This window comes from Ursus arctos, unplaced genomic scaffold (genome assembly GCF_023065955.2).
Source record: "Ursus arctos isolate Adak ecotype North America unplaced genomic scaffold, UrsArc2.0 scaffold_6, whole genome shotgun sequence".
Taxonomy (NCBI): Eukaryota; Metazoa; Chordata; class Mammalia; order Carnivora; family Ursidae; genus Ursus; species Ursus arctos.
This window is the reverse complement of record NW_026623078.1, coordinates 73,317,028-73,344,640: the sequence shown is the minus strand read 5'-3', so window position 1 is coordinate 73,344,640 and position 27,613 is coordinate 73,317,028. Positions and strand designations below refer to the sequence as shown.

At 40.3% G+C, this 27,613-nt stretch overlaps 1 long non-coding RNA gene across 2 annotated transcripts in view; it reads right to left on the bottom strand.

The window, feature by feature from the left end:
- LOC113252729 (uncharacterized) overlaps window positions 1-27,613 on the bottom strand; it is a 323,663-nt gene that overhangs the window by 60,872 nt on the left and 235,178 nt on the right. For both annotated transcript variants that reach the window (XR_008957878.1, XR_003314989.4), the window contains exon 2: window positions 20,111-20,248. This is a non-coding gene — a long non-coding RNA (uncharacterized LOC113252729). The remainder of the gene's footprint in view (window positions 1-20,110; window positions 20,249-27,613) is intronic.

Below are 27,613 nucleotides of genomic sequence, written 5' to 3'. Positions count from 1 at the left end.
TTTTGACAATGCATACATCTGGGCTTGGCATCTGATTTTGACACTTGCTGGATGCGTGCCCTTGTGCAAATGTCTTAATTTGACTGCCATTCTCCTTTTTTGCAGAAATGAAAAAAAACAGTTACCATCACAAGCATGCCTGAACAAGTAGACAATCCATAATTGATATATTTTCACTAGGATTTATTTTAAGTTCTTATCTATTAAAGTCCTGGTTTTACATAATTTCATACTAGCTCTGTCCAGATAAATGTATAAGCCACGTTCTTAGAAAGCTGACAATCTTTATACAAAGCTCTGAAATAGAAAACACTTAGAAAGGATAGAAGGACAGTATAAACACATGCCCCTGGCAATCCATCAGGGAGAAACTACACCCTGATAGCCCGGACACGGTAGTCGAAATTGTCAAAGGTAGATGTCTTTAGTTACCTATTGTTGCATAATAAATTACCCGAAAACATAATGGTTTAAAGCAATCGCATTTCTGATTTCAGTTCTATAAGCCAAGAATCTGGGCCAGATCAGCTGGGTGCTCTGGCTCTAGGTTTCTCATAAGGCTACAGTCAGAGGGGCTAAAATAAAAAAGACAAGAAATATCACATGTTGCTGGGGATATGGGAGAAAAGGCTCAGTCATACACTGTCGGTGGGAATGCAAATTGGTAGAGCCACTGTGGAAATTAATATAGAGTTTCCTCAGAAAGTTAAAAATAGAAATAAAATATCCCATAATTCCACAACTGGGTATTTACCCAAAGAATATAAAAACTAATTTGAAAAGATACATGTCTCCCTATGTTTATTGCAGCCTTACTTACAGTAGCTAAGGTATGGAAGCGGCTTAAGTGCCCATCAGGAGACAAATGAATAAGGAAAAAATGGTGTATCTATACAATGGAACATTATGCAGCCATAAAAAAGAGTGAGATTGTGCCATTTGCGACAACACAGATGGACCTAGAGGGTATTATGCCAAGTGAAATAAGTCAGACTAAGAAAGACAAATACCATATGATTTCACTCATTTGTGGAAGCTAAAAAACAAACAAATGAATAAGCCCACAGAAAGCAGACTCAGACCAATAAATACAGAAAATAAACTGATGGTTGCCAGAGGGGAGGGAGTAGAGGGATGGGCAAAATGGGTGCAGGTGAGTGAGTGATACAGGCTTCAGGTTATGGAATAAATAAATCATGGCAATAAGAGGCACATCATAAGGAATATAGTCAATGATATTGTCATAGTATTTAGGGTGACAGATGGTAGCTATATTGTGGTGAGAATAACATAATGTATAAATTTGCTGAATCGCTATGTTGTACAACTGAAGTTCATGTAATGTTGTAGCAACTGTACTCCAATAAAAAATGAATTATTTTTTTTAAAGGCTGCAGTCATCTCAAGGCTCACCGAGCAAGGATTTATTTCTTTGTTCACTTAACATGGTTGTTAGTTATTTTGGTTTTTCACTGACTTTTGGAGTGAGGCCTCGAGTGGCTTGCAAGTTGTTCATCAGAGGCCTCCCTTGATCCCTTGCCATGTGGGCCTCTCCGTCCAATGTGGCAACAAGCAAGCAAGCAAGAGGGCAGAGAGTGCCAGCAAAAGAGAGTGCTGGCAGCATGGACACCATAGCCTTTTGACATCCACTCACTTCCACCATATTTTATTGTTAGGAATGAGTCCTGAGGTCCAGCCCACACTCAGAAAGCATTAGCACGAATAGCAGGAGGTAGGGATCATCGAGAGTGATGTCAGAAACTGCCTACCACAGTAGATGCCTGGAAGTTTTGTTTCTTTAAATCAAAACGTAATTGCTGCTTCTCAGAGGAGAGACTGACTACAGAAGCGCAAGTATTACTCCATTCTCATTTGCCTGTGCAAGAGCCAAGGCCCACCCTCCCCCACCGCGGTTCCTGGGGATTCCATTTACTGAGCCCCTGCTTCGTGTAGACAGAGTTCTTGAGGGTTTTGAAATGAATAAAACAGTAGTCATCTTCTAGAAGCTCACCAGCAAATGAGAAAAACAGAAAACAAAATCATTCCAAAACAGGATAGTAAATTTTATTATAGAGAAACTATGCGCTGTGGTATGATGAGTAGAGAAAAAGAAAAATCATGACTCCTTGGAAATGGAATAAAATTTGAGCTACACCAGAAGGATACAGAGAACTTTGAGAGATGTATATTTGAGACTATCCAGGTGTGGGAACAGCTTGAGCAAAGGCACAGTGGCAGGAAAATTGAGGGAACATTCTAGACTTGGGACGATGAAGTATAGGACTCAAGGTACTGACTGGAGAAATAAGGCTAGATCCAGTTAGCCAGACACAGTGGATTTCAGTTCAGGGACCACTGAATATTTGAGAACCAGAGACTGACCTAGTAAGACCTCTGCTTAGGACAAACACACTGGCAGCAAAGTAAGAGATTGGAGTAGGGGCAGCTGGGTGGGGGGAGGTATGCTGGAAGCAGGGAGACCAGTTAACAAAACCTTTAAAATTATACAGCCGGGGGGGGGGCACCTCGGTGGCTCTGTTGGTTGAGCATCTGCCTTCGGCTCAGGTCATGATCCCACGGTCCTGGGATCGAGTCCCACATCAGGCTCTCTGCTCAGAGGGGAGCCTGCTTCTCCCTCTCCCTCTGCTGCTCCCCTTATGCTCCCCTTACTTGTGCTCTCTTGCTCTCTCTGTCAAATAAATAAATATAATCTTTAAAAAATGATTAAAAAAATAAAGTTATACAGCTGGTAGGTAAAGGGATCTCCTCAAAGTCAGGGGAAGTGTGCGTGGAAACCACAGCAGAGGTCTGAGGGCACACGGCAGAGACAGCACCACAGGACTGAAGGAGATCTCTGAGAAAAGTTTCAGCAAGAGAAGTTGAGGAAGACTGAATTTTCACAGCTGGGTGTCTAGATTTATAACAACAGTTCAGGGGGAGCGTTTGGAAATACGAAGTAAGATAAAGGCTGTATTATCTGACTCACTCACCCCTTCAACACAGTTCTCTTACGAGAGACAAGCTCTTCATCTGCCCGGGAAAATGAGAGCTGAAGCGTCGCTCAGGATCGTGTGTGCCATTGTTTGTTTGGAGAGAGAATAAAACGCAGGGCATAGATTCAAAACCCCCAGGAGGGTGGTGAAACAGAGTCAGAAATCAAATTTAGGTCTGTTTGATCCTCCCCACTACTTTCGGAGCTTTGAGTCTTTGAGGTCCTTGACTGTCACACTGAGCAGATTATATTACACTCCACAGACAATGAATAGCTAAGGCAACTTTATTTTTTTGCCATCTTTTTGTTTCATTTTGCAAGGGCTTTATTTTGAGTTGGTTATAATTTAGAAGCTTCACAGGCATAACTGCTCCAATTATGGATTTAACATACCATATCTAATGAATAAGAATACACAAGATTGCAGGAGAAAGGAATGTCTATTTTCATCCAAGGGCATTTGAAGAAGCCGGGATGGAATTTAGGCTTGGCTCTCAGGGAAGAGCATATGTCTTTACTGCACTGCAAAGTCACCATGCAGAGAGGAAAAGAATATTTGGCTGGTGATTCAAAAACCAGCACCAAGAAATATCTCCATGGAGAAAGCAGAAGGTGGGGAGGGGTGAGAGTGGAATAACTGAGTAATTTAGTTCTAGAAATAGCAGAGTTGGTACTGAGCACAAGGTTTTCCCAATGTCCAGGTAACCAGGTGACCTGATCAGACATACATAAATCATGGGATGTCCCCAGGGGGAAATATCTACCTCTCAATAATCCCACACCAATAGGAGACCAAGTTCTGTTCTCTGAGACATAATGTGAAACAAGCCTCAGAGTTAATCCACTCGAGGGACAAGGAAGCTAAAATATATATCCTCCAGTTTCTGTTCATCATTGGTTCAAGGTTACTCATGGGGAATGTCAACTTCTGAGCACTTTTGGTCAGCCCCAGGCAGAGCTTGAGTGCTCAGGGGGACAGCCCGTAGGAGGGAAGCCCCAGATGGTTGGTGATGATAGGATATGGTGAGCACCCACAGCTTCAGTTACACCTGGTCGACTGGTCCTCCTTCTCATCAGACAAGGTCTAACCTGTTCATCTTTAATTACACATTTATTGAGGACGTACCATATTACAGCCACTGGGATACAACAATAAACAAGGTAGGTATGTTCCTCTCCCATATGGTTTCTACATTCAAGTAGAGAAGACATATAATTAAGCCAACAATTGTAATCAAAATTTATATTATAAAAATTTTCAAACATACAGAAAAGTTGAGAGAAGTTTATAATGAACATCCAATTATCCATCATTCAGTTGGATAGGAATTGCCAGGATTGTGTCACATTTGTTTCATCTTGTTTTGTGGTTTTTGGTGAATTATTTCAAAGTAAATTATACACATTATAGCACTGACTCCCATTACTTTAGCACGTATCTCTCTCTTAAAAAAAAAAAAAAAAGAACATTTCTCTGTGTAACACAACATTATTACACCTGACAAAATCACACTCAACCACAATTCTTGGCATTGAATACCCGGTCTTTAACATCAATTGACATGGAATTCGATAAACTCAGAGAATGCACAGACTGGCCCTCTGACCAGTCCAATACTCTGATTTTATGCCTTGTAACTGATGGCATGGTTGTGGTGATGAGGAATTAATTTATCTGAAAAGGGGCTCAGAAGACCTGGCTTTAAGACTGACCACTAACTTGATGACGAATCAGTTTTGTCAGAGACAAGACTGGCTCCAAAAATAAAGGATGGACTTTACTGGCTCATATATCTGAAAAGTCCAGGTATAACAATACTAACATTCACAAATAGTTACGTGACATTTACTATGTGTCAAGCCCTGCTCTACACACACACACACACACACACACACACACACACACACACACACACACGTTTATTTCTCCCAGGGAGACTTCATGACGTAGATTTCCAATTACTGTTTTCATTTTACAGATGAGGTGGTTGAGACATGCAGAGATCAAGTGACTTTACCCAAGGAAGTCACACAGCTTGTCAGTGGCAGAGTTGTGACTCGAACTGGCCTGTCAGGTCCCAACATCTAGCTAAGACACGGCTTGGTCGAATATATCTATAGGACTCAATCTTCTTCTCATACTATGCTCTCCCACTTATTTTTTGGCTCCATTTTGAAGCAGAGCTTTGTCTGATGACTAAAACGTGGCTTTCATTTACTCCACCTTTACTCTCAAACACCCCAGCAGAAACCCTAAGGCTCGTTTCTCAACAATTTGCAGTGCAAGATTTCTGATTGACTTTCATTGTCTCTGATTAGCCCAGCTTGAGTTATGACCTGTCCCTGCACAAATCACCAAGTCTGTGAAATTAATCGTTTACCCCCAGAGCTTGAGTGTAGTCAGCCCATCTGAAAAGGATGGAGAAGGAGAGAAGCAGGGGCTTCACCAAAGGAAACCAGAGTGCAATTTCTGGAAGAATGGGAACTGAATGCTGAGTGGCAAGCCTTGCTCACAGCATCCCTGGATCCCAGCAGGAGCTTCCACCATAAAGCCTCCATTTCCTCCCTTGCAAAGTGAAGGCTTCGACACCATAATTTCTAGAGCAGTCTTGTAGTTCCAGTCATTCAAAATCTATCCCATTTAGAAAATGAGGGCTATGAGATGAGATGGCATTTGCTCAAAGTGACAGAGATAGTCAGTAGCAGAGGTTGGGTTAAAAGTGAGATTTATCCATTCCAGCCCAGTGCCTATTCATTTCAGCTCCATAGCTACTGAAATGTGGAGGGTCCTCAAAAAAACGCTGCAAAAAAGTATAATTGCTGGCACTGGTCCTTACTTAGAGGATCTGTGGCTTTACAAAAGAGGAAAGGATTATTGTATAACTATTGACCTCATATGAAAGATATATAGAAGAGCAACAACTTTTAATAAAGTCCCCAAAACATACAAAAGGAATTTTTCAGAGGATCCTCCAAGATTAACCTGAGTTTCCACAGGAATTCAGGGCTGATGTTGCCAGGTAATACTTGTCTGATGTCATCCAAGTAGCTAAGGGCTGCAGACAGCTTCACCTGGCATAGCATCAAAGCTGTTGACAAGCAAGAAGAGAAAGTCCACCCAAGCTTGGCACGTCTGGATCTGTACAAACAGGTGTTGATTTTCATCTCTCAGTCACTTTGAAGTAAATCTTCCTAGGGAATCAACTTAGGGACCACCTCCCATCTTGGACTTTAGAAAATAATGTCAAGCTAAGCCTTAAAGAAAAATGAGCAATGGGATATTTCAATTTCGTCCCAACTTTAGCAAGAAGGAAGAGTTTCATAAAGGATAGGATGAGACTACAAAGGCAGAGGGATTAGCGAACTCCACATGCCACTTATATTCTTGTTATTTAAGAAGCAAGGACTCACTAGGGCCACAAGGAAAAGCCATTATGATGGCACGTCTTCTCTGTGTCTATGTGCCCTATTTTACCTTGGTTGGACAATTTCTGTGTGTTAGCCCCAATCACAACGGAAGCCAGTTTTATCGGTATTTAGTAGTTGCCCCGCACGCTTGATATCAAATCCTCATGTATTATTAGACATGGGCTACTCTTGGGTCAGCTGCCCACCCCATCTAGTATTAGCCGTCCCTGCACCAAGTACAGACTAGAGGTTCTTTCTAAAGAAGGGCGTTATGGATAGGGAATCTCAAATGGAACGGGATGCGAGAAAGAACAAGATTTCATGACAGGTTGGTCTGGTACACCTGTTCTTCTGAAACCACAGCTAAAATCTGATTTCCAGTGTTTTCTTCCTCTTGCCACTTCAAAGATGAAACCAGATGTTTACACAAGATTTATGATCCCACACAAGCGATAAGTTCACGAACATCTGGTCATCCTGTGGTACAGACATTTTCCTTTTGTCTCCGCAGATTCAATAATGTTTTGGGGTGAAAAGAAGAGTTCTCCCCTTCTGATTCCTTCACATAAACCACTCAAAAACATGATGTTGACCCATCCTGTGCCTCATTGGGCAATCAGCCCCACTGACATTCACCCCTCATAAACTACAAAATTATATGGTAGGAAGGAATGAGAGATCTAACATTTATTAAGCACCTACGTAGTACCAGGGACTATTAGGACTCCATATATTCTAACAATAATCACAAAGCAGAAGTTACCATCCCTGTTATATAAATGTAGAGACTGAGACTCAAAAAAGTCAGCTTTTCCAAGATCACACAATTATAGCCTTGGGATTCAGAGCCAGTTTGCATGACTGACCACCCATGCTCTATCTGTATATTATCTACCCCTTTTGCATCTTTTCACAGTGTCTTGCATGCAGCCAGGAGTTAGGAAAATGATTATTAGGATCAGCAACTCATCAATACCAGCCCCTCACGATCATCTATATAAAAAGTTTCTGTGATCAAATAACTTGAATATTTCTGCATGTAATATTCCTCTCATAAAGTTTATACTATTGACATATTAAAGACACTAAAATGTCCTAAATAATTGTTTAGTTTTGTTTGGCCAGTGTTTCCTAAGTTAACTTGATCACAGAATGCTCTCTCAGAAAACACGCACTGATATCACATGAACACAAAATTCCATGAAATGCTCTTTGCTGAACACAACACTGCATCATGTCATCCTCTCCTCATTTTATGAATGGCACTTCTAGGTCACAAATGCAAAAAAGAGTGACAGTACTGATTGAGAATGAAGGAATGATTTGTGCTAGGACTCATAGCTAATGACTGATGGAGCTGGGGCCAGAGGTTAGAACTCCTGGATGCTAATGGTTATGTTAATGAAGCCTTGGCATTAAACAGTCATGTATCTGCTCCTTCTTCCTGTTCTCCTCCCCTGGGATGTCATTCATTAGTCCCTCTTCATAGCAAAATCTTACCACCTAGCCAAAGAAATGTTCTCTGACTGATCCAGCTTATACCCATCACTGGTCTCTCCCTCCTCCTCCTCCTTTCTCTCTCTCTCTCTCTCTCTCCTTCATAAATTCTTAAAGTACTTAGAGAATGATAGAAAACAGAAGGGAAAAAAATTCTATTCCTCCATTTTGTGCTGAAGGCTGGTATCTCTAATCAAATGTGGCACTTCATGTCAAACCTAGACATGATTCAACATGAATTTAATACAAATTCATGATACTTGAAGAGCCTCTGCAGATCCCACCGCACTAGCGTGCACAAAGAAACAAGATAGCCATCTTGTATTTAGAGCACAGTTTTGTCTGTTATGTGTTCCTTTCCCCCTTCCCCCTTTGTTTATTTTGTTTACGAAAGTGCGAGAGATCATGTCTCGTGTTCTTAAATATCTCATGGTACTTAGGACAGGGTGGAAGATGCTATGTGAGATTATGTACTCGCATCATAACATTTCCACCCTTCAAGAGACCATAACATTACAGAATCACAAGACTTTAAACCAGGCAAAAACAAAACAAAAAACAAAAACAAAAACAAAAACAAAACCTGACAAAGCGTGAGTCAAAGAGCTGAATGCGCAGGAAGAGGGTAGTGATAACTCCAAAGCCTTAATGATTTGGGGATATAACTGTTTCATGGCTGTGTTTCTTTTCAGCAGAAGAGTCACCCACAGGGAAATGAACCAAGCCCTGCAGTCTTCAGATTCCTGGGAGAGCAACAGGAACCTCTGGGATTAGCACAGTATTGATGGAAGTTTTCTTCAACTTGTCGCCACAGAAAAGTAGATCTCTCAGGCACTTTTCCTTCCCCTCAAGGCATGTTTTTCTTCCTTCAAAACTTTTGAATCCTGCTAGAGAGTGCCAAAGGATATGCACATCCTCTTATAAAATACCCCAGATCTGAGATAGAAGGTTGGAAGAGATTGTTTTAAGGTTTGTATGGGATGCAAATGAATCCCTTAGGTTCTTCTCCATGCTGGCTAACTACCCTGGCTTTTTCTTTCTAAAAACCAGAGTCAAGCAAATGTCCCAGAAGTAGAACCAAACACACCCAGATGGAGAATCAGAGAGGAAATAAAATAAGAAAGAAGGGAAAGAAAAGAAAAGAAAAGAAAAGAAAAGAAAAGAAAAGAAAAGAGAAGAGAAAAGAAAAGAAAAGAAAAGAGAAAAGAAAAAAGAAAAGAGAAGAAAAAGAAAAGGAAAAAAAAAAAAAAAAGAAATCCAGGAAGCTCAACATCCAAATAATAAAAATTCCAGAAAGAATGTTTTCAGAAAGTGAAATAGAAGAAAAAAATGAAATAAAAAGAGAAAAAATTTCAGAATAGAAGGACACAGGTCCTCAGATTAAAACCTAACTGAGTGCTCTGTACAAAACTGTTTAAAGCCTCACTCTAGGGCATGTGATAATGACAGGTTTTAAATACCTGAAAGAAAGAGCTGACAAGCTCTTTTGACAAATCCAATGGTCAATTTACAATTATCTTTTTTCTTGACCTTTCTGTTGCATTTGACACAATTGATTACTTCCTCCACTTAAAACATGTTTGTCACTTGACTTCTAGAACATTGTGCTTCCATTTTTTTTTTCCTATCTCTGTCTCTTCTTCCTCTTTCTCTCCCTCTGGATCCTCCTCATATTCCCAAACCTCTCCACATTGGTGGGCTCCTGTGATCACTCCCTAGTTATGACATCCAAGCTCATATACTGGTGATTCTAGAACTATATTTCTAGTCCCGACCTCTTCCAGAAAGTCTAGGCTCCCATATGCAAATGTGCATTGGCATTTCTACTCAGATAAGGCTGGACTGCTGAAATGTATCATGTTCAGAAAGGAACCCTTGATTCTACATAACCAAACTTGCTTCCAAACCAGTGTTCTCCATCTCAGTCAATAGCTCCCCCCTTCTATATGGTTGTTTGATTCTGAAGAAGTCAGCTTTGGTGATTTTCATTCATACCCCACATCTTATCCGACAGCACAGCCATTGGTCCAGCCTTCAAAATATATCTGTAATTGGACCAAATCTCATCCCCTCACTCTTTGCATTGGTGGTTGTATTTCTCACCCAAGACAGTGTCTCCTAACTGAGGGTACTGCTTTCTCTCTTGGTCTGCCCTCTTCCTTCAAGTTCCTCAGAGCACCTATAGAAATTACTTTAAGAACATAATTCTGATCATTTATTCAAAACCCTCCAATAGTTTGCCATCACACTTGGAATAAAGTGGACTCTTATATTAACAGGTACAATGGGGTCTGAATAAAATATTAGATAACTCTTCCTTCAACCTCACACCACAAGGCCCAGGTAGTAGGTTACAAAGGGATAAATCTCTCAAGCTTTTCTTTTCTCCAAAACATGCTTCTTCCCTTCTTGGGAAGTGGCCAATAGTAGGCGTCACACTTCCAGAAAACTGTGACTCAGTCACTCAAAGGTAGTAATACAATGCCTATTTTGTTTATACCTAACACTGGTCTTCAAATGTTGTAAAGTCAGACAGGGAACTCATCAAAGTGGTCCCTTAAAAGTCCTAGAAGTCAGGCCATGATTAGAAAGTATCAGACCAATGATATTCAATGTAATCAAACTCATATCCTCTTTCCAGAGCAAGTTTTTTGCAATGCTTCTTTGCTATCAGAAATAAATTTCACAGATACAGTAACAGTCTCCCACATGATTTTTAAAATACAACATAATATTATAAAACTACTATAAATGGGAAAAAGGAAAGTATTTTAAAATGAAATAACATGTATCATCCCATAGAAACACCTTAGAAGGCATTATAAAGTAATGAGATACTCACTCATAAATGTTAAGTCACCAAGAATATAACCCTACACAAGCAGAATGCTAGAGAAAGGTTTATTGGCAAGCACTATTTTCTGAAACAGTGAACAACTCTAAATTCTGAACAAAATAACAGTAATAATGTGTCTATCAGAATTAATGTGTGCCAAGAACTGTTCCAAACACTTCATATGTATTATTTTATCTAGCTTCAAGACATCCAAATAACATAGTTACTACTTACTACTAGTATCCCCATTATATATTTATATATATATATATAAATGAGTCCCAGAGAGGTCAATGTGTATATATATATATATATATATATATATATATATAAATGAGTCCCAGAGAGGTCAATTCACTTTCTTAAGTTTACACAGCTGGCAAGTAGTAGAGCTGAAGTTCAAATCCTCATATAGTCTAGTTTCAGGGTCTGTTGTCTTAACCAATACACAACCTCTCTTGATTTACACTAAAATTGCAATTATGGAAAATTCTGCATACATTAAAACCCTACATTTTAAAATAAACTTGTATGTGTGTATGTAAAATGAAAATAGGTTGTAGGGTCAAGTAATTATGAATGGGTCTTACAACTAATAAATGGCTGGCAACAGAGTCAAAACTCAAGTAGGACACACGACAATTCTTGACTATCACTGTGCATCCCATCATCCCTACCATTTCTGGTCCCCATTCACTAAATGCCAGTAGATCATCCTATTCATTAGGACAACCGGAAATGTCACCAAAAAGCTAGAAGACATCTCCTGCAAGTAGCATCACATAAGATTAAAGTTATAAGATGTGAACTGTTCTTGCATTACCTAACTCAGTGCCTGACCTTGGACAAGTCACCATCTATCTCCCAGAGTCCTGGTCTCCTTCCCTGGTCTCCTAGTCAAAGGCACTGGCCTAGATCAAGGGTAACCAAGTTAAATGCCAAGGGGCAAGGCAGGTAACATAAACTAAAGGTATAAAGAAAATGTCACATAGCTTGGTTCAACTCTCATGATTCCATTTTTGATAGATACATAGATAGAGAAAAATAGTTATTTTCTTAAAAACATCAGCAGCCGTTCAAAGGCCATATAATGGCATAAAGGACAACTGACCCTTGGCCTCAATGCTGGCGACACAGAGGGAGGAGTGAGACCGGATAGTAAGAGAGACACACCTGTCCTCCAGGGGACAGTGGCTACTGACCTTCATCTAATTGTTACAGGTGGGATTGACAGTCCTGTGTTGTTCCATCTTTCACTTTTTCAGAGGAACCCCAAAGTCAGATGTTTTAAATATGAAACCTGCAACTAATGAAATGTTGGTTCACATCTTTTAAAATATCATTAAAGTCAAGTAAAACATACGTATAAGAAGATTTCACTCACAGGTTTCCACTTTGTTCTCACTACCTTTCCTTCCATCTCTGAAAATCATTCTAACTCAAACCCTAGCATGTTACCTTTTGGGGGTGTTACAGAGGAAATGCTGAAATTATAAAAAAACATAGTTGTTCGAGGGATACAAAGTTAGTCCAGAAAGCCGGAATTTGGTGTCTTTCATTTCAAACATGAAAATCAAAAAGCCCATTCCAAGATTGTTTGAAAGCTAAACAGGTTATCTAATTTACATAAGCCAGCATACCCAGGCAAGTCTACAAAATGTACAGGACTTTCTTGCGAGTTTATTTATTTATTTATTTTTTTAAGAGGAGGACAGGATGCAAAGCCGAAATTTCCTTTAAATATAGCACCACCCCTGACATTGTTTATACTTTCCCCTTTGCAATGTTTCCAGGCACACTTTAAAGAAAAGCGATAAGAAGGGAGGAAAAGGGAAGTCACTTACACCCGAGCATGAGGGACATTAAGTGTCTGCCCTAGAGGGTGGGGACGAAGCTCTTCAGCTGCCCTTGTTTTATTTATTTTTGTTTTGTTTCGTTTTTTAAGAGGGAGTCACTAAACTTCACTCTACATCTGGAGTGTGCTTCCTCGGAAGTATAGAAATGCCATAAATCTCCTCTATCAAGGATCATTGTATCAATGGAACAAAAAGGCAAGTGCTGTGTTAAGTTAGGTCTGCAGCTCAGTCTGCCCAGTTATCAGCAAGGGGAAGGAAGTTGGAGTGACAGGATGTGGCAGGTTAGAAAACAGTAGACAGAATGCTAAGGAACAATGCCCAGCTTCCCTGGAAGGCCAGTCCTCTTTGGACCCTTCCGAGTTAAGACCAAGGGTCTGTTCAAGCAGGGGCAATGGCAGGAAGTCAGTCTATTTTCAGAACAGATCTTTCTGCTTAGATGGCAGCCCAGGGTAACGAGCACACATTTCAGAGTTTGACAGATGCAGGTTCAAATCTTGGATGCTCAGATTGTCAGCTTTACATTTGGGGGAAATTTTCTTTATATTTATATATGTTATATATTATTTCTCTCATGTGCAAGAGGATATGCAGAATATTTGCAAAATGTGGCCTTGCATGATTAAAAATTACAATGAATATTAAGTGGAAAGCATATTTCCTGACAGTAAGTGTCCAATAAATTTAGATTTCGTTTCTTTTTTTCCTTTCTGAGAGCAAACAAACAAAGGATCTATCTTAGATACAGTTGCTGGGACTGTAAGTTTTTTGAGAGGTGCTAGACAATATTCTAATAACAATATCTTTGACTCCAGGTTTTCAAATTTAGTATCAGAAATGCCTAGAATTGGACAGGTCACTAAATAGCATCTACTCTAAAAGTTGTATCTTGCCCCACTCCCTGTTTGCCCCAATCTGCCTGCTAATCTGCAATCAGTGTTCATTTATTCTCATTATCCAGATGAGAAAACTGAGGCTTAGGGAGCTTAAGGAATTTGTCCAAGGTGATCCAGCTATTAAGTGGCTAATGTAGGCTTAGAAACCACATCAGATTGAGGCCAGAGTTTGGAAACATAAATGTGATGCAGACTAACAAGAAGTAGGACCTTCCTTCACTCAGCAGAAAGGGTCTGAGAACTTAGCTATGTCTTTACCTGATGGCACATTGGAGAAATCATTTGGCCATCTGGGAGGACACTGTGTGGCAGCTTCTTCAATGTCTTCCCAGGTCAAAATGCCAATCTAGTGGTTTGAGCTTCTTGTTTGAATCCCCAGGGACTAGTTGCCTCTCCAGTTTCTCTGAGAATTGAGCCTTCGAGGCTAACTGGGCAGCTTGGAAATGGCATTCTTATTCCACTTCCCCATAAGCCCTCTCAGCCTTTACTCTCTCTCCCCTGCAAATGTCTGTCTTCAAATCTGGGACTACTGCCTATACTTTCCTTGTGATCCGGCCTCAACATGAGCTCTCTCATGAGACTTCTCTGGGAGACTCTTTCCCTTCCTTGGCACAATTGATTATTCTGGAGGTCAGAGGAACTGTACACCCAAATGAACCTGGATTTGAGTCCTGATACTGCTCTTTGCTAGCTGTGTAAAGCTGGGTAACATGCTTGAGCTCTGTATGCTTTCATTACCCTCATCTGTAAAGTGCTATAATCAACCTCAGAGGGTTGATGTGATGAGGAAACAATCATATCTTTTAAGATTTTAACACAGTTACTGACACATGTAGCCAGTCTTATCTAGCTTTTCTAGATATGCCACTTTCTAGTTTTGTGGCCTTAGATAAGCTACTCATACATTGTGTGCCTCAGTTGTCACACCTGAAAATGAGGAAAATAATATTTACTGCAGAAAATTATTACAGTGAGGATTAAAGACATAATACCTGAAAATTGCTTTACATAAAACCTGGCCAATAAAAATGGATTTCCTTTTATGTTCTGCGCTTCCTAGAAAAATTATTTATGGTGCTTATTCTACCATATAGATTTCAAGTTTGAAAAGCCTAGTAACTTTTCTACACAGTCAAAAGCCGTTAGTACAATTGTGCATTTATACCCATTTATGATGTAGGATTTTGTTCTCTAACACCAGTTCTCTTGAGTGAGATCTTGGAAATTCCTTAGAGTTTGAATATCTTTTGCATTTATAAGAAATTGAGCCAATAAATCATTGGGTCAGTATCATTTCTTGAAAGCAAAGTGAGACATGGAAGAGCCTTCCCTCTGACAAATGGCTCTTCTCAGATAATCATTATTTTTTTCCCTTCTATTTGTCATTTGTTAATATGGATCTCACTTGCATTGAAACTCATTCCTGAGTATGTAAAATCTGAAGCAATTCTAAATATGATTTAGGATAAGTAATTTGAGGTGGAGAGTTCAAGACAGGCTGGCTGGGGGTGTGCGAACCCTAGCCTTGAAGCAGGTATGCCAGGTTATAGTAATGTGCCCTCCTATGGATCAACCAAGTAAACCTTCTCAGTTTCTAACAGACATTTGAGAGAGTAATTAGAATAAGAAAAAAAGAGATAACCATTAAAAGTAAATTAGAATTCAGCAAACATTATCTAATGCATATTCTGTTTGAAAGTTTTAACCAAATGTTGTGATATGTGACAACTATTTCAAAGCACTGAATTTATTTTGCAGCAATGCATATTTAATATTATATTTTGTAACACCCATCATGGGAAGAAAAACAAAAAAAGAAACATAGAAGTAGGTGAAATTAAGTCTATATTTAGTTAGTCATTTTTCTTTTCTTTTTTTTTTTTTAAAGATTTTATTTATTTATTCGACAGAGATAGAGACAGCCAGCGAGAGAGGGAATACAAGCAGGGGGAGTGGGAGAGGAAGAAGCAGGCTCATAGCAGAGGAGCCTGATGTGGGGCTCGATCCCATAACGCCAGGATCACGCCCTGAGCCGAAGGCAGACGCTTAACTGCTGTGTCACCCAGGTGCCCCTAGTTAGTCATTTTTCATTTATATTATCTAATAACAAAGAATAGACCACATTTTTAGTCTTAATATAAATTTCAGTAAGTTTAAAAGCTTATGTCTTACAAAGTATGTTCTCAAACCACAGTAAAATAAAAATGAAAAAAACAACCATTAAAAAGATCTCTAGAAAAATCCTATGTGTGTGGGTACTAAAAAACAAACTTCTAAACAGATATGATTCAGTGAAAAAACTCAAAAGGAAAATTAGAAAGCCTTTTGAACTAAAAAAAAAGAAAAAAGAAAATTTTATATATATATATATATATATATATATATATATATATATATATATACCTCAATATATGAGATGTTGCTAGGGCAGTATTTAGAGGACAATTTGCAGAAATAGAAGCCTATATTAGAAAGCAAAATAAGTTTCATATCAGTAATTTGAGCTTAAAAAATTGGAAAAAGGGAGAGAAAAAACAACAGCAAAATAAGCAGTAGAAACAAAATAATCACATCTTAAATCAATAGATTAGAAAATAGGAAAAGAATGTAGAAAATTAATGAATCCAAACCCACTTCTTTGAGAAAGACCATAAAATTAATTGATCACTAGACTAATCATGAAAGAAAGAGTAAAGACAAATTACCCATGTCAAGAATAAGAGAGACAACATAACTACAGATTCTTTATATATAAAAAGGAAAATGAGAAAATATTACAAACTCTATATGCTAATAAATTTGACAACTTAGATAAAGTGCACAAGTTCCTGGAAACATTCAATTACTGAAACTCACTCAAGGAGAAATAGATAGCCTGAATAGCCCTATGTTTATCAAAGGAATTTAACTTGTGTTTAAAAAAATTTCCCACAAAGAAAACTCTAGTCACAGTTAAGGCTTCACTGGAGAATTCTACAAATAAACTAACAAGCAAACAATATAACAACAACCACACAAACTCTTAAAGACATTTGAAGAGGAAGGAATACTTCCCAACTTATTCTATGAGACCAGCAACACTCTGATATTCAAATCAGACCCCAAAAAATTACACTAATAGAAAACTAAGGGCCAATATTGCTCAGGAAGGTAAAAGCAAAAAGTCTTAATAAAATTTGAAAAAATTAAATCCAACAATACATAAAGATCAGATGCGGGGCGCCTGGGTGGCGCAGCGTTAAGCGTCTGCCTTCGGCTCAGGGCGTGATCCCGGCATTCTGGGATCGAGCCCCGCATCAGGCTCCTCTGCTGGGAGCCTGCTTCTTCCTCTCCTACTCCCCCTGCTTGTGTTCCCTCTCTCGCTGGCTGTCTCTCTCTGTCAAATAAATAAATAAAATCTTAAAAAAAAAAAAAAAAAAGATCAGATGCAGCTCATCCTACAAGTTCAAAGTTAGTGCACAAAAAGTAATCAACATAACTGACCATGTTAACTAACTGCAAGAGAAAAACCATATGATCATCATAATATATGCTGAAAAATGCATTTGACAAAATGTATTATCTATTCCTAATAAAAACTTTCTAAAACTAGAAAGAGAAAGGAAGTTTATCAATTTGATAAAGAACATATACCAAAAACTTAGAGTTACTATCATACTTAATGAAGAAAAACAGAATGCTTTCCTCCTAAAATCATGAACAAGGCAATGATGTCTGCTTCCACTGTTCCTATTCAACATTGTACTGAAGAATCCAGCCAGTGAAATAAGGCATAAAAGGAATAAATATCCATATTGGAAAGGGGGAAAAATGAACCTGTTTTTACTCATAGAAGACATGATTATGTATATCAAAAATTCTACAGAACCTACCCCCTCTGCCAAAATGCTAGTATAATTAATAAGTTAATTAGCAAAGTTCCAGGATTCAAGATGAATATGAAAAATCAATTGCATTTCTAAATACCACAAAAATCTGAAATTTCAAAGAAATGCCATTGAAAATACTATCAAAAATAGGAAATATGAGGCAGATATCGGACAAAAGATGTACAAGACAGGAATACTGAAAACTAGAAAACATTGCTGGAGAAATTAAGGAACTATTCATAACCTACTTGGGAAGGGCGCTATTACAGACCTCATTTTATTTTCTTCATATCACTTAACTCCATCTGAAAGTATCCTGTTTGTTTCCAGATTTACAAATCAATTTTGTCTTGCCCTGCCTAGCTCACTACTGTTTTCCAGTGCATTGAATGTTGCCAGCTACACAAGAGACGCCTGCTGACTATGTGTGTTGAATGAATGAGCAAATGAATTCATCCGTTTCTATTTAAGGCTTTGCATTTAGTTTGGGGCTTGACAATCTCCCCCAAATACCATTTGCCAAAAACTTTTCCCTTAATTTCTAATCCCATGTCTGTTAACGAGGAAATTAAATCCAGATGTTTCTGACTCATCCGCCCTGGACTCACCAGAATTTGGTGTTGCAAGAGCTGAGTTATGGAGCTTTTCCTTTAGTAAAACCCATGCCCAGAGAGGGAAATAAGCAACCCCCAGAGATACAGGACTAAAAGGAGGGGGAGAAAAGAGCTTGGACATTTCTAAATTGTCCAGTTGGAAATTCTACAGGAGTTGGTAGGGAATGGGGGTGGTATCTAGTCACCTCTATCCTTAGTTTTCTCTGCTAAGACAAGGAAACCTCATGTGGACTGCCCTACTAAGAAATCTTGACTTCTCCAATGGGTAGTGAAACCTTCTACCTGAATCTTTTACCATCAGATAAAATCAGGGCAGGTTGCCACCTCCCATTCTCATAATTAACTTTACTTGATACATTACTTTAGGGGCAGAAGTCCAGTGGGGATATTAGGACATGTTTGTCATCCAGCAACAGATCTTTCAAGACCTGGGAAAAAAGCAAGTCTGTTTGGAAACTGCCAACCAAGCCTTCTGTTTGCTTGTTTTTGTTTTGTGTGTGTGTGTGTGTGTTAGTATAGGCTTCAGGAATGAATAGGAGCTTTGAAACAAGACAAGATTTATGTTTTGATCCCACTTCTATTTACTGATAGTGTCCTTTGGGCACTACATAAATTCTTTGAGCCTCAGTTTCTTTTTTTTTTAATTGCGTTAAAATAGTATAAAATTGTTATGATAATGAAATTAAATTTTTTGTAAGGAGTCTGTCAAAACACCCAGTACTATTAGAAATATTAGAGGACAGAGAAAATAAAAGAAAAATAAAATAATGAGAGAAAGGTAGAGAGGGGAAGGAAGAAAGGAAGGGAGGGAGGGAGGAAGGGAGAAGAGAAGAAAAAAAAAAAAGAAAGAGATGGAAAGAAAGAGGATAGAGGGTGGTATGTTGCTAAATGATTAACAATTTAAAAACTGGTTCTGGGGCGCCTGGGTGGCACAGCGGTTAAGCGTCTGCCTTCGGCTCAGGGCGTGATCCCGGCGTTATGGGATCGAGCCCCACATCAGGCTCCTCTGCTATGAGCCTGCTTCTTCCTCTCCCACTCCCCCTGCTTGTGTTCCCTCTCTCACTGGCTGTCTCTATCTCTGTCAAATTAAAAAAAAAAAAAAAAAACTGGTTCTGTAGTAAGTACATAAATAAATAAATAAAGATCAGTCAATCAATCAACCCTGGATTTATAGTGCTTGCCAAATTCCATGGTGAATAAATTCTCACCACGGCCAATTACAAGCTTTCAATGTGAAGTAAACCAGCTCACAAAATTTCTGAAAATTCAGTAATCAATTCCTGCAAGCTGATACAGGGCAGTACCCGCACACCACCGAGGAACTGCTGCAAAAGGCCGTAGTTATCGGGAAAAGAAACACTGGTCAGTCCGTCTAGGACTGTGGTTGGTCCAAATATAGTTTCACTTCAATTTGAATCCACAAATATTAATTTCCACCACTTTAAAAAGGGTGCTGCCCTTGAAGTTTCAACATGAGATGGGCTTTACAAAACTTTATCCATTTATTATACTTTTGGGGTCTGGAATTTGGGGGTTCCAGGATTTACAAAGGAGAGTTGAGGACAAATAGCGCTTTCTGAACTCGTAAGTAGGACCATTTGGTGGGTTTTAACTAGTGATCTGGCTGACCTATTTTTTAAAAACCCTCTGAGCTGATAACATGGATTCCAGACTTAGGGATATGCTGAGTTCTCAAGCATTTTCTCCAGGATCAAATGCAAATACAGTCTTAATAGGGAATTGTATTTTGACCATTATCATCCTTTAATACCCCAGTGTTTGATTTGCTTACTTCACAACCAATTCTTTAGCAAGAATCTTAAGGAAAGAGGCAAAGGGCAGGTAAGTTTTAAGATGAGGTCAGGAGAGTAAAAATTACCATAAACCCCAGGTCACTGGAGAGAAGCCTGACACTGGGTTGAGTGTGGCCATGGTGGGCCCTGAGCCACATGAAGGGAAGAAGTGACCAGAGGTCTTTGGAGCAGAGTATCAGGGGAGAATTTGGGAACAAGTCCTACACGACAATCCTGAGGTTTTTTGTTTTTGTTTTTACATTGTTTTAATTAAAAAGAAAGAAACTTGTATCCTTACCGTTTGTGTGATACTGGAGCAAATCACTTACCCATTCGGATTCAGTTAACTCACCTTTAAAAAGGGAGCACCGTGCCAGCCAATTCTTGTGAGTTTCCTGGGAGGTAACACGTGCATCAGGTAGGAGGCGAGGTATAAGCTTCATGACCGGTTGTTGTTTTCTTAGGTTTCTCTCTCCTTCATAAGTTTTCCCTGTAAGAAGGAGTGAATGGAAAGACATGAAAGTGTTTCATCATGTCGACAGTGAGACAGTAAATGTCAAATGTGTGTGTGTGTGTCAGTGGGTTGCGGTATGGACATCTGATTTCAACTCACTAGGTAGAGGAATGCTTTAATACAACCACATGGTCCTATTTAAATCCTTAGAAGTAACCAGGCTAGGTTAGGAAACTCTTGACCCCTCCTTTAGAGCCAGTTTCTGACACTGTGTCTAATTCTCCCAGCAGAAACCAGCCCCCCTTCACTGTTCGCCGCTTCTTTTCCCTCTATGCTAAGCACAGCTTCTAAGCTGCCTTGTCACAGAGTTCTCTTGCTGAGTCTGGTTTTGTGAGTTCAATCCTTTGCTTGGAAGGAGCACAGGCCTCCTTTGGATTACTTCAGGTAACAAGTTATGGTAATAAAATTCATGGCTGTAAAAATACAGAGAAGCTCCACCAGGTCTCCTGAGAACCAGGAGTAACCCACAATCTGGCTTCTGGAAAGAACGGAGACAGACTTCTTGGCCTCAGAGAGATGGAAACACCTTCAAGAGTAGGAAGGTCCCCTGGGTCCCAGCAAGCACCGTTCTCACACACATTATGTGCATACCTGGGCATCCGCACACTGGCCAGAGGCCACCTGTGCCTCCCCTGAAATGGGGTTGCCTGTGGAGCCTCTGAGCCTGGACTCCCCTCACCCTGACTCTACCAGGCTCCCATTTGTCCTTCTCTGCTGTCTACACATCTCTGCTAGAGAAAATCTGACTGTCAAGGCGATCACTATTAGGCCCATTGACCAGCCCTTCCATGCCACCCACGGTATGCTGGCCAACCGGCACTCCTTGAGCCAGGTGTCCACTCCAAGTAAATCAACCTTGGCCAGGGTGCTCCGTTCATACCTGGCACTAGTGAGCCTTCTGAAGCGAGTGGCTTGCATTTTTTTTGGGAATCCAACAAAGGTGGCTGTGGCGTGGCCAGCATCTGAAGCAAGGACTCCCTGGGGAGCAATCTGATCTCTACTAACGCTCTCGGAATTCCTTTTACAAGGTAAGTGGACTGTCTCTTGCACATCTCCACATCCCCATCAGTAGCTAATGGGTGTTGCGCAAATGCTTTTAAACCCCAGTTTTACTGATTTCTCATTAGATTGGTTTTAGCTTTTTAGTAATTCCGACTCTGGTTTAAAAAGAGTGTATTTGTGCATGCAATGCGGTGTGTGTGTGTGTGTGTGTGTGTGTGCGTGCTTGTGCATGTATCACAGACAGCAGCAACCACATCCGAAAGGCATCACAACCCTTCACAGAAAATAAAATAGCAGGTAAAGTGGTGTGGATCAAGTTTAAAAATTAATTTTAATAAGATGCCTTGGGGCCTCTCATCTAGAGAGAACTTCAAGTAGACATATCACATCTTCCTTTATATTATTTTTCTCTTACACAGCTGTGGACCATATTAATGGCCATGGCCCAATTTCTGTACTTAGATACCCAGTTTAAGCTTATCCAGATAAGCCCATTTATCTTAGAAATAAAACATATAGGTGTTTGCTGGTCATGCTTCACCCACTCGGCTACTTCCTGGAGTGATACCTTGAATTTGGTGAGAAGAAGAAAATGAAAAGGGAAAGATTCCTGATCAGGAAAGATGGGTACATCCCCAGGCTTTACTGGGTTGGGATCTCAGCTGTTGTTGGTCATACCTCTCCACTGTGATGGATGGAAAACACCAGAAACCATAGTTGTACCGAGTTTTGTTGTATTTATCATACAATATCATCACATGGATTTGTACATCTTCAATCAGACTAATCTGCTTCATTTATCTTAATATTCCCATCACAATAGAAGATTCAGTACATCTTTTCTAAATCAATGAATCTTGGAATACACAAATACACGAATGAATGAAAGTGCTTTGTCATCAGGGTCATTGTCACCCATCTTGCCCTTCACCCTCTTGAATTCATGGACTTGCATCTCACGCCCTTCCTCCTCTTCACCTCTTCCTACTAGGGTCGTCAGATACAGATAGATAACGGAGGACACCCAGTTAAGACGGGATTTCATACAACCAATTACTGCAAATACAAACATGCCCCGCCTGAATTTGTTGTTTCTCTGCAATCCAAATTTAACTGAGTCCTGTATTTTCACCAGCATGCCAACAGACCCAACCATTAAGTCCATGTTCATTCTACAGTTCTCCCCCCCAACCCCCTCTCCTGCCGCCTGCGTTCGACTGTACCCCTGGCTCTCAGGACAGTGTCACACTGGGCTGCCCTGGAATGGCTCTTGCTTTACTAAAAGGAGATGCCAGTCTTCTGCTGCGCCTGAAAGTGGACAGGGTCTCCACAAACTTCCTAAAGAAAACAAGAGCTGCCAGGGAGAAGCCAGGCATCCTGACTGAACACTTGCCTCTTTTGTCTCAAACAAAGAAAAGGGCTATTCACAAACCAAATTGATTAAAATTGAGGGAAATTGCCGGACCATTGATAATTGCAGCAAGAGGGCAGTGGTCACTCGGGCTGATTGTCACTTCAGAGGGAGCTGCGTACCAACAGCCAATCAAGGGCATTAGTGAGAAGCAACCTTTTAGTGACCCGCGTTTCCCCCCTCGGGAAGCATTTCACACAAGCCTTTAAAGCCAGGCCCGAGCATTTTCCATACCGTATTTACCTTTAATTCCCAAACCTAGGGGGACTGAAAATCATTCAGTCTCTAAATGTCTTTCACATGCTTAGGAGACGAATTAGACCGGCTTTGTCCACTCGCCAGTCTTTGTAATAGGACAAGCTGGCCAAGACCCGCGCCCCCCCACGCATCGCCCGGACTCTGGGCGCCCACCTTCCTGCACCCCCATCACTCAGTTCAGAAACACTGCTTCTGTTCAACACCACGAAAACCTGAGCACTTGTCTGGTTTCTGGGTTTTTTTTTTCCCCCTTACATCCTCTCACAGTGGCACTTTGACAAAGATAAATCTCTCTTGGTTTTAAAAGGAATCTGTATTTATAAATCTGGTGAAAGAATTTTGACCTGGGACCTAGGAGACAGGGAGTGGTCCCGGCTCTGCCACAGACATGCTGAATGGTTTCTGGCAAGTTGTAGAACATTTCTAGACCGCGACTTTCTCACTGAGAAAATAACAATGTTGGACATGGTCCACAGGTCAAAAGTGTGCTAATCATTGCAATACCTGGGGACTCCAAAGGAAAACTACTACAGAATACATATGTGATATTTAAATAATAGACTTTAAATAATATATAATAAATATTTTCTTCTCTGGAATTGCCATATATAGATATGGCAATTCCAAAGGAAAAATATAAATACATATATATTTGTGTATTTGGGATCAGTAATCTGTAAATTGTTAATAAGTTCTCTGTGTGATTCTGAAGATTAGACAGGTCTGAAAATCATTAGAGAAAGAGGTCACTGGTTTTCTTCTGGTTAGCATTTCATGGTAGGAATACCAAAGTGTTTTTCTCTCCTGCCTGTTCCCGGGAGCCTGGAGGCTGTGCATATAGGAGAGTAAGTGAGACGGGGCCTCCAAGGATGTTTCAGAGGTCAAAGGGGGTCTGCTGTAGGAAGGCAAGAGCAGCTGCCCTCTGTCCGCCAACCAGGAAACGACACACTATTGCTGGAAGGGTACTTCCTTAGAGTAGGAGGAAGGGTGAATTCTTTGGTTGCCTCTGGGGACAGACTGAGGTGAGTTCAGAGCTCTCCCTCACCTCTGCCCTGGCCTGTGGCAAGGAGGCTTTGGGTAGAAGAAGGGCTGTCTTAATGATGGAAGTTAGGCCAGGAAGATCTCTTCTGCATGTGAATTCTGTGTTGTGATTACAAATCTCCCACCATTTTGGGACCCACATCTCCATTCTCTACAAGCATCTGCCCTATGGTAGGGGGTTAGGTTGCTGTCAGGGGACTGGATTCTGGCTACAGAGGCACCACCAAACTGCTTATGTGACTCTGAGCTCTTCCCTGCACTTTTCAGTGCCTCTGATGCCTCCCCTGTAAATTAGGAGGTTGGCTGATATTTGTAAGGTCCTTTCTAGCTGTGAAAGGGTGTAGAATGTTGCCTTTTTTTTTTTTAACTTCTGTGGTCATTGTTTACATAATCTAATAAAAAGACATGTAAATATCTTTTTTTTAATAGTTTCTAGTGACAAAAAAAGACACAAGCTGCGTGTTTTTAAATAAGGAAATGGCTGCACATTGTGACACATCCACGCAAGGAATATTATCCAGCCACTTAAAAATAAGAGTTTAATTGCTATCTATTACCCTCAAGGGATGTCCATGATGAGTTGTAAAAGTGAGACATTTATAGAGAATTTAAGCAAGTTGAAGAAATGTGTGTGTGTGTGTGTACATGAATCTGATGCTTTCAATAAAAAGGACAAAAAGCATATGTCTATATGTTTTACATGAATATCGAAAATGAAGGCAAAGATAGGGCGCCTGGGTGGGTCAGTTGGTTAAGCATCTGCCTTCCGCTCAGGTCATGATCCGGGGTCCTGGGATTGAGCCCTACCTCAGGCTCCCTGCTCAGTGGGGAGTCGGCTTCTCCCTCTCCCTGCCCCTCCCTTCCCGCTTGTGCTCTTTTGCTCTCTCTCCAATAAAATCAAGAAAGAAAGAAAGAAAGAAAGAAAGAAAGAAAGAAAGAAAGAAAGAAAGAAAGAAAGAAAGAGGGGAGGGAAGGGAAGGGAAGGGAAGGGAAGGGAAGGGAAGGGAAGGGAAGGGACGGAAAGGCAAAGATATCCATCATGCTGTTAAAACTGGTTTCCTAGAAGGACAAGGAATGGGCTGAAGGAATATTATTAGCTGTTTTTCCATGTCTTTAAACTGCTTAATTTGCTGTAGCAAAGACAAGTTTCTTGTGTAATTTTTTGAAGATAAATTAAATCAATGAATAAAAAAGCCCAAACGTTCTTATCATGGCTCTTCACCGGAGGAAGGCACAAAGAGGGTGGCTAGAAGTTAAAGATCTGGTCCGCACAAGCTATTGGGAAACATTCCCACAAAACTCGGTTTCTCCTCCTTTCGGGGCATCGTCTCCACCCCCGCTGCCACTGCCCTGCGGGACCACCATCTCCTTCTAGTCCTGCTGCATCAGCCTCTGAACTTGTCTCTCCTCTTCCCATGCCCTGCGCGCATTCCTCACGTCACTGCCAGTGAAACAGTCCTCACATCTGCTCATGCCACTCCCCGTCTCGGAAACAGTCAACGACTTCGCCCGGCTTACAGGACACAGTCTACACTCTCTAGCAGAGCAAACTAGGCTCATCACAAAGAAGTCAGACATTTTTGTTCAGTTTTATCTACAGACATTTCCTCTTCCTATTCTATGTTCCAGACACATTAAGTTGTTTTCTATTTGCCGTTTTGAAAACACCCTCTGTCTTTTCATGGCTTCATGGTACTTCATATGATACTTACCTCAATCGGGATTCGGTTTCTCCCTCTGGATTTCTGGCGAACTTCTAATATTCTTCAAGACCCAACTTAAATATCCTCACCTGTGGTAATGTTAGTTTGTAGGTGGGGACCCACAATATGGAGGCTGCCCCAGTGGCCCGGCCCATGCCACGCATTTAAACCTAAGTTAGTCTGTACTTATGGGAAACACCTGTCAAGGAAACGGACAGGCACCAATCACAACCCTCCAACTCAGCTTTAGCTAGCTTACTTTACCCTAGAAAACGGGACCTGCCCATCTTATAACAAAATTCCTCACACCCTAGCCAATCATGCCCCGTTTCCATATTGCCCCTTCTATCACTCAAACTTACTCTTACCCAAAACCCCTTGGGAACAGTGCTCACTGTTTACTGGCACTGTACTCTCCCAATCCATAGAACGTTTTCCTTTGAATAAAGGAAATCAAATTCATTTCTGAATTGTTTTAGTTTTCTCATTTGACACTTAAACCAAGGCTATATTCACCACCACCCTCAAGACTAAGTCATCTATACTCCTACAACATCCACTATTCTGTGGTAATTTGTATTCTGACCTTTCTCCTCCTAGAATGAAAACGGCATTGCACAGAGTATATGCTCAAGTAATTCTGCATAAATTATATTTCTAAACTTTCTGGAATATTTTTTAACAAAAATATATTTGTAAAAAAAATAGGTTTGCACAAAAATCTGATTATAGACTGTTAGGGATATAACTGGTAATTTAAATTTTGTGTTAAGTAACCAAAGTGAGTACTCGGTTAAAAATTAATAATATCGGGGCGCCTGGGTGGTACAGCGGTTAAGCGTCTGCCTTCGGCTCAGGGCGTGATCCCGGCGTTATGGGATCGAGCCCCACATCAGGCTCCTCCGCTATGAGCCTGCTTCTTCCTCTCCCACTCCCCCTGCTTGTGTTCCCTCTCTCGCTGGCTGTCTCTCTGTCGAATAAATAAATAAAATCTTTAAAAAAATTTTTTTTTAAATTAATAATATCAACAAAACACCAACCTGTGCTAATTATCGCCATGTTAATGATTGCTTCTGTTGGTCGTTGCTCTTCTCTCCCGGATCTCTTCTCTCCCAGCTACTTCTAGCATAACAGGGTGAGATAGATGAAATAACATTCTTTTGGGGCACCTGGGTGGCTCAGTCAGTTAAGTGTCTTCCTTCGGCTCAGGTTATGATCCTGGGGTCCTGGGATGGAGCCCAGGTCAGGCTTCCTGCTCGGTGGGGAGTCTGCTTCTCCCTCTCCCCGTGCTCCTCCCCCATGTTCATCTTCTTTCTCTGTCTCTCAAATAAATACATAAATAAATAATCTTTTTTAAAAAAAGAAAGAACATTCTTTTGGGCACCCACCGATCAAAGTGTAAGTCCTGGTTCTTCTTTTTCTGACTGTTTGATATCTGGCAAGCTCTTAACTGCTTTGTACCCTACTTTGCTCATCTATGACCACTGTCATTCAATGAGGACAATGCGGAGATGACTACTTTCCTGTGTAATTGTAAAGTTGATCCAATACGAATGTTGAAGTTCTGCATGAACCTAAGTTATTATTTCTTTTTGTAACAGCTGCACCTCCTCATGCAGTATTTATTTTCCCCTTTGCCCCTGATGGGGGTGAAATCAGGATCAATCGTGGTTGTCACGAGAAAAGCACAACATGGATATCTAGCTCGTTTAAGCAAATCTATTAGATCAAAATGAAGATTTCCCACACCAATTATTATGGGATTGTTATTTCCGTGCAAAAATACTTTTTATTTTGCAAAAAGTATAATTATTTGGTTCATTTATGTAGCAAGGTCTTCAGAATGTGTGCAGTATCTTCTTATTTTCTCTTTTTCTTTAAAGTCTATTAGCCGACATATAGTACATTATTAGTGTCAGCTGTAGA